The 19,752-nt window shown below is 35.6% G+C and overlaps 1 protein-coding gene across 3 annotated transcripts in view; it reads right to left on the reverse strand.

The window, feature by feature from the left end:
- The window catches only part of LOC133523412 (rab11 family-interacting protein 4A), a 122,595-nt gene that overhangs the window by 71,100 nt on the left and 31,743 nt on the right, over positions 1-19,752 (reverse strand). For all 3 annotated transcript variants that reach the window (XM_061858969.1, XM_061858967.1, XM_061858966.1), the window contains exon 2: positions 14,733-14,768. The gene's annotated coding sequence lies outside the window, so the exon portion shown is untranslated. The remainder of the gene's footprint in view (positions 1-14,732; positions 14,769-19,752) is intronic.

A 19,752-nucleotide genomic window follows, 5' to 3' on the forward strand; every position in this document is an offset into this window, starting at 1 on the left:
AGATAGTCTCGCTAGTATCTCCTTTCTTTCATACAAATCCAGAGTGGGAAACATGCCCTAATCTCGTCAGACTCGCCAGAGTCTACTTTTACAATATGCCTAATGGGCCGGAGGAAAACTAATTCGTAAGCTGACAATCATGAATTTACTTTCGCACATTACTCTACTCATATTTATTGTTTAATTATGCTGTGAAAGTAAATACTTAGCACCTTCTACCGATTCGTCATCTTGTTGTAATCATGAGACAACAATCGAGTAATAAATTGATTTAATACAAGGCCGTGAAATGTGCGATTAAGCTGTTTAAAACAGTCATGGAACGGTACTTCATGAGTCAGCCTAGGTAGGTATTATTAGAATGACGGAGATCAGTTATAATAGTATTAATAGTTATATCTTACTTTAATAATCAAATATAAGTGGTAAGGTTATCTACTGTTAAATTCTAATAATTATTTGTCCTAAATTAGCTTTTAGCCACTGATTAAAAAAATGATTCTTTGCTTTCTTGTTATATAGAAAGATAATTGTTAATATTACAACGGATTGAACGGCTAGTTACATAACTTTGTACTTAGACTTACTAAGTTGTAATTTGTGTAATTGTGAATAATTCACCATCTGTGTTATCTAATATCTTATAACAAACTTTATTTATATAGAACTTTATTTAATTCTGACTTATTCCGTATCCTTTCCGCAGTTCTCATACTTATTATTTAGAGCCTGTCGTGTCCCACTGCTGGACACATGCCTCCCCCAATTTCTCCGCCGACCTTTAAGTACCACTGACCAGTGCTACGGCTGGCCACTCCACTTCTTCAAGGCGTCCAGATAATCCAGATATCAAACTTAAATAAGAAAAAATCCCGACATGTCACGAAAATGTCTAATGGGGACAATTCTTGACTACGTTACACAAGCACGTTTTTCAGTTATATTTATGTACGAGTATGTTATTAAGACTAGTCTGTTTATAATTTACACTATTCGACAGTTAAAAATGTTGTAAAAATCGTGACCAACACACCTGCACAGGTTTAAGGCGCGCCTTGATCATGTTGGCGATAACCGGGCTATCGTAATTGAAAACCTGTGTAACCATTTACGTCGGTGGCAAACAAGCATACGACCCTCCTAATAGTAAGCCGTCTCCTATGTACGCCTGCCCTACCACACAAAGCGAGATGACATTCACACTTTCACAGTTCCCAAAACTCTCTTTTTGGACGTAGTTTAAGGACATACCCCGACCCAATGTATAATTTGTTGCTATCCGATGACACTCTAATATAATTACTTGATGTTATGTACGAGCATCATTATCCTCCTGAGACGCAGAAGCGGTTGTTTTGTTTTTGGATTTGGAACCCTTAGTTACACAATGAAAGTTCAAAATAGATTGTCTAAAATACACTAAGTAGAGGCATCAACAGTAGTAAAAGACTGCCACTTCAATGGACACTTGGACAGAGACGCTATTGCGAAACGAAAATCTTTATCTGTGTCTCTATCGTTCGAATATGTAAGAGCAATAGAGAGGCAGATAACGAAATTTCGATTTTAGTTTTTCGCGTTGGGCCATCTGATTTCTGCGCAGGAACATACTGACAACGACACCCTTGACTAAACATTAGTACGAGTAGTTACTTTATCTCATTGCAATAAGGATTACGTATGGTTAGTCAACTCTGTCAATAATGATACACCATAGCCGAAGCTTGAATTCCAGTACAGCTTGTATCGTGACCGGACGTCGTGACTGCACAATTCGCCAGAGGTCGTTACTGGGGTATTCATAACGCTCACAGCTTCTTTAACTAAGACCATCACCAGTATGATTTGATCTCTATTTAATCTCTTATAACGTATACTCGCTATCAATCTCGGGGGTCGAGTTATATTGGACATTCTTTTGGCCGTTGTGTAGTCCACACTTTAAAATGACCTTTTGTACACCTTATTGCAAACAGATAAGGTCCACAGAAGTTCAGTAGGCTGCGTTATCATAACCCGGTATGTTGATTATCTGCCATGAGTAGGGTTGCTATATGAATAAATAGAATTTCCTGACAAAAGTCTGGATATCACCCTAAAATCCTTACATTTTCTGCTCGGTTTTTTTCCAAACCCTACTTGTTCATTAATTAGGCCTCCGTATCTCGAAGTTTTTTTGCAAAGTTTTAGTTACCTATAGCTTCTAGTTGAGGGTTGCGGGGGGACACCTGCGAAGTCCCCCCGCAACCTTGATAAAGGACGTAAAATCATGACATGTCCTGATATGTTTCCCATGGGAAATCCTGACGTACGGCAATTGTCAACCCTAGCCTAGCCATGAGAAGCTCGGGTATTGGAATCCGTAGACAATTGGTGAGTTACACCAGCAACCTGATTCTGCTTGCCAGGCGGCTAAGATATTTCTAGGTATTATAGTTACGCAGTTTGTAACGGTTCGCGGTTGGTTGAGCGCGAGATTTTGGATGCTGCTGCTGTCTAACGAGAAGAAATCATGCCACTCCTTTAACATGTTTATCATAAATTATTTATGTGCCTATTGTGTGCATTTTTAGGTTTAAATTTGTCATGATATGACACGATTTCGACGAAATTATGAAACTGTAGTACGATTTATAACATGTTTATGAAGGTTCATCAACATCATACTTTGGAGTATTTTTGATATTACAATGTTTTTTTTTTTAATGAAGTATGGAGAACAAAGCCCACCATATAAAGTAAACTGCAGCAACAGATAGTAGAACACCAACAGCCTCCCGAATACCAGGACTCCTTGTTCAGTAATGACCTACATATCCACCCCTCAGCGTCTGGTTAAACATAACAATTTCATCATGTATAAAGTAAACTGCAGTAGTTGACAGTGGTACAATAACAGCCTCACGAAGACAGGGACTCCTTGCCACCAGACTTCCGCCATCTTGAGGGTCTCCAACACTTCTCCCTTCAGGGAGTTACTGATAATCTTAGCTTCAGGATATCTGGCATTTTTTGCGTCAGCCTCACAAAGACCAAGACTAACTTGCCACCAGACCTCCAGCAGCCTGAGAGCCTCCAATCCATCTCCCCGAAGCACCAGAGTCACTGATATTCTTAGCTTCTGGATATCTGGCATTTGTTAAGTCAGTATCTAAATAAATAAAGTAAGAACAAAACCCACCATATAAAGTAAACTGCAGCAGCTGACAGTAGAGCATCAATAGCCCCACGAAGACCAGGACGCCTTGCCACCAGACGTCCACTAGCCTGAGGGCCTCCAACACATCTGCCCGAAGCACTAGACCCACTGATAATCTTAGCTTCTGGATATCTGTACCTCTAGTGTAAATTTATTCGATAGCGAAACGTGACGTACGCGTTTGCGTTAAGTCTCATTTTCTATGGGATTTTGAGTTTCCAAAACGTTCCGTTTGGAGCGCTGTTTCTAAATCCCATACAAAATGAGACTTAACGCAAACGCGTACGTCACGTTTCGAAATCGAATAAATTTACACTAGAGGCTCTTGCATTTGTTGCGTCAGTATCTAAATAAAAAATAGAGTAACAGACACAGAACAAAGCCTACCATATAAAGTAAACTGCAACAGCCGACAGTAGAACACCAGCAGCCTCACGAAGACCAGGACTCCTTGCCACCATACCTCCAGCAGCCTGAGGGCCTCCAACACATCTCCCCGAAGCACCAGAGCCACTGAGAATCTTAGCTTCTGGATATCGGGCATTTGTTGCGTCAATATGTTAATAATAGACGTAAAATTTTCGCTTTTGTAGTTTTAGTTGCTCTTTCAGTAAATTTACAGCATAAAAGGCACTTCTTAGCTTTTGAAAGTTTGGCATTTGTGGCGTCAATCTAAATTATAGCAGTCAAATATTGGCAGGCAATTTCTTCATATGTAATTTCTAGTTCCCCGCAGAGTAGTAAGAATTTAGAGAACCAGAGCCATTAATTCTCTTAATTTCTGGATAAGTAATTCATTTATAGCTTTGTCATAAATATTGGTAAGTGGTTGTCTTTGTATATTTTTACATCACCAGAAACACTGATCATCTTAACTTGTAGCTTCGTTATTATAGGTAGATTATCAGAGGTATGATAATCTGAAATGCTTTATACCTATACATATCTTGCATTAGTAGCATCCACCAGGTGAACTCCCTACGGTTGGACTGGCCAATCATTCTATACCCTTCTTTTCTTTTACTTTTACGTTATCAATGTTTATTTATTTACGTTATAATAAATGCACAATGTTAATTAAATGTATCCTAAACATATTCATTTTAATTCGTTTTAAGTTACAGTTATTGCTGCACTAAAACTGTTTCATATAAATTTCACTTCACATTTCAAGTAGATGCGGGTATTATGGCTATAAAACGTATACTTTCAAATGCGAATACGTATTTTTAAATAATTTCCACAGATGAGGGTGTAATCTAGCACATTACATTGATCATTGTTTCCCGTTTATGCAAATGTGATAAGAAACACGTTAATAGTGCTAGCGGTACACGTGTACCGTTGCTTAATATAATATGCACCGCTTCTAATTCTTGGTATTAATTCCCAAATTAAGTAATTAAAATATAAAAAATGGATTTTCCGGGTCTCGTGTAGTGTTCAAAGTGTTAAAAAAACTATAAATACGTAACACAAGTGTGGGCGAATAAATTAGTTACTGTATAAATGACTATAGTGAAATAAACCAAGTGCTTTTAGAAACTAGACTCTTCAGACGAATATCGTGTATTTTACTAAAACTAGAACTTTTAATCAGTGTGGTAAAACTATTACTTCATCTTCTTTATTCCGTGTATAAGTTACAGTGGCTCTTAAAGACTTTCATGAATCTAAAACCTAACCTACAATTTCAAAATCTTTATAACTGCCGCCCAGAAATTCAAGCATAGCGCGCGTTGCCGCTTACCGGACGTTGACCCTAAGCGCGTTAACGACCACTTTAATACTTGCCGTGCAGCGCCATCTATGAAGTGTGGAGAAAATTAGTGGTTGCAGAGCTTGGACACGCATGACACTGCCATCTATACAAAACTGTCCGCAATATTACCCAACGAAGATAACTCACTACCTTTTAAACAAAATCCGCTAGGTAGTGATGTTAGTAAGTTTTTAAAAACCTAACCACGTTCAATACTTCTATGATTCTACGCTACTACTCACCAACAGAGGGCGCTATTGTCTACATAAATACAATTAGATCTTTGATACTATAACAATAAAATGGGTCCTGCGAAATGTAGCGAATGTGATACAAGAATTTCCAGCAGACATTCACTTGATTGCTCTATTTGTGGCGTCAGGTACTGTTTGGATTGCCTAGAACGTATCGGAGTAAGCGGTAAACGCTACACTTTAATGACCGTAGAAAATAAGACAAGCTGGAAGTGCCGAAGATGCTGTGTCAAGACAAATCCTAAACAACCAGGCACTCCTTTGCTTAAACCTGGCACGTCTAAATTGCCGCGCCTAGTGCAATTACCCCCAAATACCCAAACTACTAGGAAAAAACAGGAGCCCCGTACAAATACCTCAACACCTATAAACTCAACCTCAAACAGTACTTCACTCAATGAACAAGGTGATACCTTGTCTTCTCTAGATGACATGACAATCACGCCAAACAAACCAGCCTCGAGCACTATAATAGACATGGACATCTCAGCAAATAGACGAGAACAAATTACATTAATAAATAGCCCTGCTTTTTTGGCAGACAGGCCGGCACTCCCACTATCAGTAGACGACTTCTTAAAAATTATAGATGAAAGAATAGAAGGTCACAAATCATCTGTATCATCTGGAACCAATCAAAATGCTTGTACGAGTACGACTACGCCACAAAATATTCCCCACACCTCTAAATTTAACACATCAGGGAGCCACATAACTATAGAAGCTTTTAGCAAACTGCTCGATGAGAAATTAGAATTAAATAACCAGACTATTATTACACGATTAAAAACCATTGTACAGGATGAATTTCATAGCGCGTTCTCATTATTCAAATCAGAAATGATCAAAAAAATTTACGAGCTCCCTAATGAACAGACGCTTTTTAACGGAAGTATAAGCAACCTAAACAAGAAAATCCAAAGGCTCGAAAAAGAGAGTTTTGACCTACAAAATGAGATCAAGCGTATACAAGAAAACTCACTATACTCACAGCCGCACTCAAGTACAAATAAAATGTTGGTACTACACGGCTTGGACGAGCACTATGGAGAAACAGAAGATGAAGTCCATAATAAACTAATATACATTTTCCGTGACTTGATGAATGTAAACATAGAGAGTTACATTGAACAAACTCACCGTATAGGCAAGACAAAACAAAGAAGACCATTAGCGATCGAGCTGATTAGTAAAAACATAACGAGACAAATCCTGCAACATAGACACCTTTTCAAAAATACTGGACTTTCGATTACTGAGTATCTTGATGAAAATTCACTCAACACAAGAAGGCAATTGATAAAGATCCTACAGGAAGCCAGACGTAATGGACATCATGCAGTAATTATGAACAACAAATTAATAATTAACGGCAAAGTATATAAACACTGCGCTCAACAAGATGTGTACCAAGACAGTGTTCATCTTGATATACCTAAAACCCCTTCATCCCTATCACAAGAAATTGAAGAGATCACAGATAAAGAAACACACGTCCCAAGAAACCATTCCTTTCGAAACTGACTTTCGGATTTTTACACAAAATATTCAAAGCATAAAAAATAAAACATGCGTACTAGAAAGTTTTCTAAGTGAAGAGCAGTACCAAGCCATCTGCCTCACTGAAACATGGATAAAAAAGGACCATATGGATTTAATAAACATACCCGGATATCACCTTGCATCAAGTTTCTGTCGCACTGATCACAGAGGTGGAGGCACATCTATTTTTCTAAGAGAAGGCATCCAGCATAAGGAAAGACCTGATATCGCAGAACTGTCCATAGAGAGTGTCATAGAATGTTGTGGTGTAGAGATAAAACCCGATATATTGTTAGTGACCGTTTATAGGCCAGACCGTTGTATAGACTTATTTTTTGAAGTGTTAGATAAACTTGTAAGTATATTAAAAGTAAAAAGCTACAAGCATATTATTATTACAGGTGACTTTAATCTTAATAAATTTCAAAATTCCACATACTATCAAAGACTTATTAATACTATGCTTGAGCTTAATCTCCATCAAATTGTAGATGTACCGACCAGAGAAACTAGCAATTCTGCCACCTGTATAGATTTAATTTTCTCTAATAATAAGAACTTTGAAGTAACCGTAGAAGACAAGGGCCTCTCCGACCATAAATCCACAATTTATTACTTTAAACATAACATAACATCGTTAAATAACATATACACCCTCAAAAGAAAATTTAATAATACTAATGTACTTAGGTTTAAAGCGGCTCTCAAAAATATCGACTGGGAAAAGATACTAACAAAACAAAACAACGCAAATATCAACTACAATATATTTCATTCTAATTTAATAACATTACTAAACAGGTTTATTCCACAAACGAACTCAAAGCTACAAACAAGCCATAGAAAACCTTGGCTTACAAAAGGCCTTAAAACATCGTGCTTCCACAAAAGAATACTAAGATCCCTAGTAAATCAGAGTAATAATGATGTCTTAAAAAAATACTATAAAAGTTATACAAACATTCTACAAAAATGTATCAAAAAATCAAAGAGACATAGTTACACACAAGTTATGAATAAATCAAAAAATAAAACTAAAACCATGTGGCAAGTTATAAAAAACATAACCGGAAAAAATACCCATAAACATCACAAAAACATAGAACTTAAAATACAAAATAATATAGTTGAAAATCCCCAAACAATAGTTAATAAATTTAACGAATATTTTATCTCTGTGGGCCAAAATGATGGTACAGAGCCCCGCGGCCACCCTTCTCCCTCGCCCTCTGTTAACTCAATGTTCCTGCAACCAGCAACTGAACAAGAAGTACAAATAATAATACAGAATCTCCCCAATAAATACACTTGTGGTTTTGACGAGATTCCCCCAATTTTAATAAAGATGTGTAAAGAAGAGTTAGCAGCGCCAATTACATTGCTAATTAATCAGTCTTTCCAGGAATGCTGTTTTCCAGACAAACTAAAAATAGCAGCCATCAAACCAATTTTAAAAAAGGGCGGCAAACAACAAAACCTTGCCGATTATAGACCAATTGCCCTCTTACCCTCAATCTCAAAAATATTTGAAAGATGCATGGCTGACCGGATTTATAAATTCCTAGAAAAGTATAACTTACTCGATGATAATCAATTCGCCTTCCGCCAAAAACGATCTACCACCCAAGCAGTCTACACATATATTCAAGGAATCCTGGAACACATCAAAACTAAAAACTATGCCATTGGTTTATTGCTGGATATGTCCAAAGCGTACGATAGAGTTTCCCATCCAATTCTGCTAACCAAACTTTATGAAATCGGAATTCGTGGAAATGCATACAGTTGGCTAAAATCATATCTCCATAATAGACAACAGTACGTACAAATAGAACACCACATTAAAGACTCTAAAAAACTAATAAAACTTCAATCAAATTGGCAAACCATCAACAATTCTATCCCACAAGGTAGCGTAATAGGATGTTTACTATTCCTAATATATATTAATGACCTCCCTAAAATAACCAATCATAAATGTATTATTTTTGCTGACGACATCTCCCTCCTCTTTAGACACGACAACAACTCCGACACCTACTCTCATATTAAGGAAGCGTTCACCGATATCTCAAACTGGTTACAGGAACACAACCTATTAATAAATACAGCCAAAACAAAAATAATACAATTTAGACCCTATCAAAAAAGACCTACCGATTTGACGCCACTGTTGCGTGATCTAAGCATACAAGAAGAGTCTGAATGCACCCTATTAGGAATCACTATAGACTGCCACCTTGACTGGAAAAAACATATATCCAAAATAAAATCCAAATTTTCTTCCTTCCTTTTTGCATTGTACCTTTTAAAGTCGAACACCAATACTGAGTGCGCCTTGTCTACATACCATTCCTACGCCCAAGCCTGGTTACGCTATGGCATTATCTTATGGGGCCATAGCAATGATACACACGATCTACTTATAGCTCAAAAAAAATGTGTCCGTATATTAACAAACATACAACAAACAGACAGCTGCAAACCATATTTCACAAGCCTTAAAATCTTGACTCTACCCGGCCTATACATATTAGAAATCTCAATTTTTGTCAGAAAAAATACCGAACTATTTAAATACTGTAAAAGCGCACGCCGAAATAATAAACTCATCCCCCCGGAACCAATCTTAGAAATGTACAAAAAAGGCCCGTATTTCAGGGCAATACAAGTGTACAACAAACTGCCCAACACAATAAGAAACATAAAACAATTAAACCCGTTCATATCAAAACTAAAATCCTTTTTAATAGAGAAAGCATATTACTCTACCCAAGAATTTATGGGAGATAATTTTATATAATAAGAAATATTAATTATAAGTAGTACTTAGTAGGTATATATAACATAAATATAAAAACAAACTTACTTTGATCTCCTCCATAGGTTAAGTAAAATAATAATTATAATATATTATACTTGTGTGTATTTAAAAATAATGTTCATAAATGGGTACTACTATATTTAATAATAACTTTAGTCCTAGCTAGCTATAAGAATACTTGCAATACCCTTTTCAGGGTGCCATGTGTTTCTATAATTTAAATGTAATAACTATGTACCATGGTTCGCAATAAACGATTTCTGATTTCTGATTTCTGATAAATCTTGCAAATAATTGACGAATCGATTGCTCTGAGGTCGAATCCGTTTAGTACACTTAACGGAAGTTGTAAACTCCTTATAACTTGAATCTGTAAAGGCATTATTGAATTAACCACTATGCAATGATTCTGAATACGAGTAATGTCTCGTCCAAAGAATATAATATGGTCTGATCTTTTAATATTTACTTGGCTTAGCTTAGGTAGTAAAGATACTAATACCTATTTTTGTTGTGTTTTTCAATAACTTGTTAATATTGTTATTAAATGAACTAAAGATCTCTTATTAAAAATTAATAGCCTTTCAAGCATTCAGTACGATCGCGTTTAAAATCTTTCAATTTAATAGACACCTGGCTTGCAGTTAACCACTTAATTATTTCTCGTATAGGTCATTTATAAATAAGTAGTATTTATTATGAAATGAAAGTGTCAACTTCGATTTCTATATAATTCCAATGGCCAGATGAATTTCACGTCCTAATAAAGTTTCATATTATACTTGTATTTATGATATCAAACCTTAATAACGTCTCAGTAGCCTACAATTTGTTAGTCATAATATGATTAACTCCGCTATTAATTGTCTTACGCAGGCTTTTATTACACCAATGTATTTAATTACGTACACAAAATCTTTCACGCTATCTGCCCAGCTATCTCGAAATATTTAATTGCACACGGTTGCATGTAAAGTGATCTGAGAGCAGATCCATTGATACGTGAACGGCATAGTACCTTGTCACACTCACGCTTCACTGGTTCTGATAGCAATCTGATATGTTGCAAACTCGGTATTAGTAAATAGACAAGACACGCAAGTGAAAATGCCGACAAACAACATGGAGGCTAGTAGATTAATAGGTTTGACAAGGTCTTCTTTTTTCTTGAATGCTCTATCCTCATTATGCACTCCTAGTTGTTTCTAATAGGAATCTACTATGCTAAATTGCATGGCTACTTTATGAACGAATTCATTCATAATGTGTCCATTCAATAATTTATTGTAGCTCGGTGAACATATTTTAGTTGAAGAGTTGAATCTCTTTACAAGTATGCAGTTTAATTTTATGCATCTGTCCACGACTTCGTCAGCGTATTCCTGGTGTATAAACATACCTACCATTAATTATATGTGCGTATATGTCGTATATTATGTTACCGAACTTCATAAAAAACTACATTTGATGATGTCTAAAATTCACTTAGGTATATGTAAGATTTAAGAACAATATGATGTAAAAATGTCTTAATTTTATGTTTTTCTACAAAGAAATTGTTGATACGTCACGTGCAGTGCTGTTATCATCGCCGAGGAATTTTAAGATCAGTTGTATAAACTTTCAGAACACACATCTACAATAAATAATAATTATCTTGTAAACGTCATCGCTGAAACCTGACTGAAACTTCTTTACCATTTGTAATATTTCACAATTACTTTCGTATTTTAAATAGTTATTAGGAAAATTCTCTAGCTTAAGAAGACCACGTTTCCTAAGAAGTACGTTTCACAATATCTTAGGTAGTAAACTCAATTTATTATTTTAAGTAGATCCCATATCATGATTCATCACTACAATTACGACGTTTATTCATTGATTTTAAATATAATTCTCATTTTTTTTATTTCGCACTATCCGAAGAGGTTAAGGCTGTACGACACAGCCTGTGCCTTCATTTTTAAATCCCGTTTGAGGCAAAGGACCGGATCAGCCGACGGCCGGCTCCAACTGGCCATGCACCGCTTCAGTAGTTCGAACTAGTTATTTTATGCAACTTACTTAGGTATTATATCTAGCGATCGCATTTACCGCTTGCAGTTATTGTTAAACTTATCGCAAGTGGCCTCAAAACGAGAAAGTTATGATAATCAAAGAATAGGTAAAGTTGATCTGCCACGAGAAACTAAATCTTATTCCAACGTGACAATGGCTAATATAACGTAAAGAACGGTAAACATAATGTCACGACAATCAAGTAAACGGGCAGAGTTCCGTTTCCAATAACAATGTATTTTCCAATGACATTCTTATAACGCGTCAAATACTTATGTGCGGACTGTTATGTCCGTGTGACATGATTGTTCTTTCTAACGGGTTATTTTATATACCAAGCTTTGATAGAATAAAGCGTTAGATATTTCTACTTTAAGTTAAATAGTTTTCCCTATAATCTAATTGTTTTTTTGGCAGGTATAATATAAATTTTCTAAGCTGATTTAACCTGCCAGACAAATTTGACGGACTGGATACATCCCTATAAAATCAAATGCGACGGTTGTTATCGGTCTCGTCTCCGATATTTTATCGGAAAATGTTACATTTAATACTCTGGCAATCCAAAATTGTCAGTAGAGAAAGGCGCGGAATTTAAATTTTGTACATTTTTAGGCTCCTTTTTACCTATAAAGTATGCTTATTCATAAGTTGCCAAGAAGAAAATTAAAAGAAAGAAAGAAAAAAATTGAGCAAATTAGTGCTCGGAAATTATTATTTTGCTGTACACGATCTGGTTGTGTAACTTCATTCCAAGTTTCCAACAAACCGGTAAAAGCAGGAAAATTGTCATTTTCCTGCTCATGACTTTCTGATTACATTATCCGACTAAATATGACCGCGGCCAGCATAACATCCGGGTTGACTTGACATGTTATTCATATAAAGATACAAGCAAATCTCGTCCTTATAGCCAGCGACAAAGTAGGACGGGTTTTCCGGCTGCGGCCACAAATATAGATGTAGATCTAAGTTCTTAGTCAGTGCCCAGTAATGTACAGTCAGCTGCAGAGATAACTGACCCCTTCTGCATAGCAATTTGTTGTATTGAACACCTACTTATGATAGCAAAAAACCGGCTTTTCTGGCAGGTCCAAAAAGATACCTATCTCAAATCTAATGTAATTTTACTACATAATAAACTGTATTACATATAAAACAGTTATGTGCAATTGTGCAATGTCGTTTAAATGTGCTAAAAAATCCATTACCCTCCTCCAGCATGCCGATTCGGTTAAAGTTTCTCTCGCAAGTTGCGTTTAGCCAACAGTATTGAGAAATGCGATATTGACCAAATAGAGCACGGCGAGAACACACGCTATTCTTGTTCTAGGCAACAATTTTGTCTAAATATTTAACTTGATTACGATTTTAAAGCAATATTCTTGGTTTATAATAACAACTAAACCGATTTCATGTACATATTTTATGCACACAAAACATAAAATTTTAAAAACATGCCAAGTTCTGTAAGACACCAAAACTTGTGGTAATTAAAACGCGCCTAATTTAGCAATAACTAATTACATTGTGATCTTTGAGAATAAAATCACAGACAGTTGTCAATATTTAATTGCTTATTAATTCCCCTTTTAGTATTGGTGTTTAGGTACAGAAAATATGAAGAATAAGTACTTCGAACATTCTGTGCCCAAGACAAAATTTACACGTGCTTATAAAATAAGCAAGACCATAAAGGCCATGCGTAAAACATAAATTTATAGCTTTGATTTTGTACGATACTTTGAAAGTATCGTACAAAATCAATTGATTATTTAAAATAATTAGGAATAATTGATAGAATGTATTTATTTAAAAGAAGCATCTGTCATTGCCACACCCGACATGGGTATCATGTATTGAGACAATTTTATTGTTACCTGAGACCTGACATATGTACTTACATACATGTAAGCAATTAAAATTAAATAAAATTAAATAAAGCAGTTACTATAAAAGTAAAGGTTAATAGTAGTTTAAAAAGTGCAGCTGCAGTCTCAGTCAGTGGTCGTGGTGGCATCAACCTGAGTGAGTTGCGCAAGTGTACACCTACAGGGGGTATTCAATTAGTCGATTTTCTTTTATATTTTTACTTAAAACTTTAGGCCTTAGACATCACTTACGCAAATGACAAACAATTAACAACGTTTTTCAGAAATATAATGAAAGCATACATACACAATTTAAATTATAATGTAGAGAAAATGTATGAGGCAATGAAAACGTATTTTTTTTAAGTGGTTTTGTCAAATATGATGCTTATGGATGTTTTATAACAAAAGAAAATATATTTTAATTGCATCCGCTTACAGTAAAGCTAAACCATAAACTAAGTTTAGTGATGGCTGTTCGCGTTTAATGCTTAAGCCCCCGCTAGAGGCACAGTTTACGTGATGCCATTCGCCACAGTCAGTTTTAACTCCAAATTAACCTCACCGCTAAACCAACTGGTTGAGTAATCTATTGTGATCGTCTAAATGCCGATACAGTAATTGAGGAGTGTCTTTTCAAAAGGTTTTTTTTGTATGGTATTCATAAAGAAATATGCCCTTTTGTTAAACACTCAATTTCTTTTAGTCTGAATGGTTATTTGGAATTATTTTTAAAATATTGAAAATCATAACAAGAAATATAGAGAGAAAGCAAGATAGCCAATCTTCAGATTTAGATTTTAGATTTATTTATTTTCATAACGATAAATTACAGTATAAATTATTCTTATGTTAATCTATATGATTTCATTTTCGCCGTAGTATGTATACGGAATGATTAGTACAAATCGGTATAATCATAATGTCATCATTTTAATCGGTGTAGCCAATTTTAATTGAAATTATTAACTATTGCTGTTTACATAGATCTTAAATAATCATTTTTGGAATCGAAATTTTAACTTGAATACGCTGTTGCCGAAGTTATACGAAATTAATAATGTGTAGTGGATACGGTGGAACGATATGTTAGTCACAACATTTTGTCAGTGCCCCGAAATAAGAAGCAAACCGGACGGACGCGGGGACGTGTATCGCGTACCACCACCATTTCCTTTAATGACGTAACAATTATCGTGGTGACTATAAAAAACTTGCTCACCGAACGATTATCCACCTTTCTTGGAGACAGCGAGATCTGAAAAGAGAAATAAGAATGAATTATGACGATAAACACAAAATGATGTCCTAATTAAGTACCTATCTACTGAATTACTGATAAGGTAGGTAAAGTAGCTACAAAATACGTTGAGTTGACACTAAAATATGCAAAAGTATAAATCGATTCCGTCAGCTTAAATCTTATCAAGAGAAATACGATAAATCAGCGTGAGAAAAGGTAGAAAGAGCCCTTTGTCTTGACTTGGCGGGGACACTACCGAGCCCCAAGATTTCTTACGAAATATCGAATAGTAGACGACGATTTTGTTTTGATTCATAACATAAGTATTAGAAAATGATATTCAGCATCATAAAAATAAACACGAGTGTAAGTGGGCCAAAGCATTCAATACCATTTTCGCGAATGGCAAAAAGCTATCAGAAAGCGATATAATTTCTGCGGAGCGTGCCAGTTTAAAGGTCAGGAAGAACCACTTCTGGATTCCATTCCTCTCGTTTACCCAGCCAATCGGCTCAGACAAACCAATATAAATATAATCTGGAGATTCGCTAGATCCACAAAGATATAGGAAGCTTTCTAACTGGCACCAGTTTTCCGAAGCGGTGCGCTCGGTACTCATCGTAATAACATGACGTCGATCCATTCCAAGATTAGACACACCCGCGATGGATAAAGGTGATTCGATACCCATGATAGTGATATTTGGCAAGCTTTGTTAATGTCTGTGGCAGTGCCATTTGAATAATAACTGTGCAAGGTCAGCTTTATTCAAACTGCACATTTTATAGGTAGTTTAAAAATTGAATTTAAGCAATGACCCGTGATATCTACGTGGATACTTATTTTAATTGTCTACACATTTTTATTATTTTTACTACCTTTTAATTTAACTTGCTCTGTATGTTTGCGTGGGTCAAATCTTGGAAGCTAAATTTGACCCACTTCCTGGTTTCCAATTGAGCTGAAATTTTGCACATGTATACATATATGTAAGTGGGGTGACAATGCAATATTATGGCAACATCAAGCTGATCTGATGATGGAGACAGGAGGTGGCCATCGGTCTCTGTGATAGAACAACACAACCTAATTGTGTTTAGGGTTTTTAGAATTGTCTCGATGAGTATTAGTTGCCAGTGGAAAGAAAAGTACAGTCAGCGATAAAATCTTGTACAAAAAATGAAATATTTGCCAAAAACTTATTAGCTACTGCGATTTGTTTGTAATTCTTTACCATAAAATAAATAAAATTGTTATCTATGTATAAAAAAAACAGACTGAAGCCTTTTCTACTTTATCGTGGGCTTCACCACCGTGTACTTATCATACGTTCATCACCTAAACTGTGATTCTTATAAGTACACGTGTAATGTTTAAGGCTTCCCCTAAAAGATCCGGCCAACTTATTAAAGTTATGCTGTAGGTGACGTCAAACTTCACGTGTACCCTAATCGTTAGTCGCATTGTGGTCAGTAATTATCTAATTATGGTCACGTTTCATTACGACAAAACATCGAAGAAAAGGCGACTTACATGGAGTTCAATACATTTGCACCGATCTCGTCATTCATACATTATATTCTATCTCCATTACTTTATACCAATAAGTCGGTACCTACAGCTAGAAATAAACCTACCTGCCCTTATCGTAAGATTAATTTTAGACGGATATGCCATTTTTAAGTTAGGTACCTACCGGCGGCTTTTTGGGCATAGAATAATCGACGCGTGCGCAAATATCAAAGTAGGAGTTTCTACGAAATGGTACGAAATCTGGCAATTTGATTAAAACGCGGCAATTCATGTTTATTCTTCTTCAATTAAAGTGATTTCTATTCATCGGTACCGGTTTTTGTTCCGCATGTCAATTGGTTTTTCCTAGTGAAGTCACATGCATGAATTATTCCATAAATTCGTCGTAACATTTTTATGACTATTGGGCATACTTTTGGACTATGAGGTATTACTTTTCTAACAAATATGGGTTTTGTTTGTTTTGTTCGACTTGGCGGGGGTGCTGCTGTGCCCGTACATATTGTTTCTTTTTTGTCGAATCCGTTTGAGTAAATTAATACGTATATATGTTTATTAAAATTAAGTCATTTAATTAAAAAGTGTGTAAGGATAAGGCAACAGTTTAAGTTAAAATTAGAAATATAGAAGTATTGTAACTAAGAGAAAATAAGTTACGAAACAAAATTACCAGGTAAATTTCTAAAAGATTAAATGTGATAAGATTGTAAATGTGGAGATCGTCATAGGGCAATATGCATACAAACGCAAGAATTTAAAGCATCGCAATAACTTGTAGAAAATAATACCAGAATTGCTAACTGACCTCTGCTAAATGCACGGATGTCCAACAGGATTTACAGCCTTAGGGCTGCTGTATAACCAGTCTAGTCTATGCACGCAACACTATCATTATATTCATTATCTACGCTACACTAACAACAATAACAGACTATAAGTAGACTCTATCTCGTTGGATTAAGGACTAAACATAGTCAATTATCAGGCAATGGTACCGTCAGTTCTGTTGAGTGACAATTCGTGGACCTTATTGTAAAGACAAAAAAGCTCAACGATGGTCAGCTAAGAATGCTGTTAGACGTGCAACGGACCTTTCGGGAAGAAACGGCTGATGCTCACTGCCTATTCATTAGGGTACATTCGCCATCATATATATCGGAGCGGCCAAGGTGCTCAAAAATATCTGAACACGTACTCTAGCGCCTTGACAATAGAGACGTGTACAGATATTTGTGAGCACCTTGGCCGCTCCGATATATCTGATGGCGATATGATGATAGCGCTGTAATAAGCGTTTACGGAGTTACGTTCACTGGCTGAAGCTCAGTACCCCTAGTGTAAATTTGATCGACATCATAACGTGACGAACGCGTTTGCGTTAAGTCTCATTTTGTATAGGAATTTGAGTTTCCAAAACGTCCCGCTTGGCGCGCTCTTTCTAAATCCAATACAAAATGAGACTAAACGCAAACGCGTACGTCACGTTTCGAAATCGAATTTATTTACACTAGGGGTACAGATCGCGTACGTTCAAAAACGGAAAATATTACTTTGATGCGGTTGTTCTGAATACCTACGTTTTTAATAAGCCAATTCGAGTTTTAGTTATTCGATCTGTTTCTGATATTATGCTGATTTGTCAGTGTCAAAAGTGACGTTTTTGGTTGAAGAGAATCAGATGTCACTTTTGAAACTGACATATTTGTGTCATATCGGAAAAAGATCGAATAACTAAAACTCGAATTGGCCTGTAACTTATTCATGTATTGTGTCGATACATACCTAATGTTATTGTTACATGTCCTCTTCTCTGTAGCTTGTGAAAAATGTGTAAATAAATAAATATTTTAGGAAATTATTACACAAATTTACTAAGTCCCACTGTAAGCTCAATAAGGCTTGTGTTGTAGGTACTTAGAGACGACGATACATATAATATACACATATTTATAAATACTTAGAAAAAAACTTACCTACATAGAAAACACCCGTGACTCAGGAAAAAATATCCGTGCTTCATCACACGAATAAATGCCCTTACCAGGATTTGAACCCGGGACATCGCCTTCATAGGTAGGGTCACTACGCACTATGCCAGACAGCTTTTATTTTCAAACTTAAATTAAATTTAGGTTGTCAAATAAATCATATATAGTGACATTGAAGTATATAATATAGAATTGTGTAACGATATATGCCCGATTCGAGTCTAACTCTAACCACAGAAGAGAAGCTATAGAATAAGTCATTGACGAGATTTGAAATATTTGAATCTATCAAACTCAATTGTTTAGGATATTAAAAATACACATTTACATTTTTGTGAAAGCTTTGTTCGTCCCGATATATCGGGCAAACTATACATGACGTTGTATCCAGTCTTTTACGCTACGTTCATAGAACTATGAAATACGATCTATTTACGTATCAATCCCCTTGTTTGTATGTTTTACGTAAATATTAGGTTACTACGTAATACGAAAAATAATAACTTAATTGGATTTGAATAGGACAGGTATTGGATGACTTATAATAATTTGGCTTAATTATGTTGTCTTTTGTTTTCGTAAATCGTCAGGTACAATATAATCCCCTCGCATAAAAAATATTGCATTGCATAAAATGTTAGATAGGTACCTATACTTTGTGATTACGACATAAAGAAATTACATATTTCCTAATGATTTATGCAATCAATTTAAGAACAGTTCACTATTTCAAATAATGATAATGATAAGTTATCGAAATCCATTTTACGTGACCAGCTGACTTGACTAGTGATTACCAACTTGTAAGTCTTTTCATTATATATTTGTAAGACATTGTCAACATTACTTCCACAAATAAATAAATCAATAATCTATAGCAAATATATTTGACATATTTGAGTGGATATAGATGTTACTTATTTGCTTAACAACTGCACAACGGATTTGAATGAAATTTGGCACGCCCCTATGGGACAGTAAGTTTTTCTCGGAAATCTCTTCTCTTTCTGACATAATTTATTTATAATCAAATAAATACCTACTTTCTAAGTTTCTGAGTTCTGCGTTTTTAACTTGTTGATCCTAGGCCGACCACATTACTCGTTATTTAAGACAGCAGATGAATTTGTCGAGCTTGATACAATATCCCTGCTACCCAAGTTTGCCTAGAAGTAATCGCAACTTAGCGATAATACCGCCTGTTAGCTTTATAGGCTCTTTGTTCTGACCATGAGTAAATTAAAAGGCTTACTGTATTGAATATCTACAAAAGACGAAAACCAATTACTAATTATCTCTATATTTGGTTTATTTGAAGGGAAAGCTGACGTCGACCTCTTAAAGTAACTGTCCGTAGCAACAGGCCGACAGCTACAGTGGTCAGTGGTCGGTCGATTGTAAAGGCAGGCTATAGGAGCTAGTAGGCTCCAATCGATATCTCAGTCGTGACGATAACCGGCTTATCGTCACAAATGCCA

The sequence above is a fragment of the Cydia pomonella genome, chromosome 12 (assembly GCF_033807575.1).
Source record: "Cydia pomonella isolate Wapato2018A chromosome 12, ilCydPomo1, whole genome shotgun sequence".
Lineage (NCBI taxonomy): Eukaryota > Metazoa > Arthropoda > Insecta > Lepidoptera > Tortricidae > Cydia > Cydia pomonella.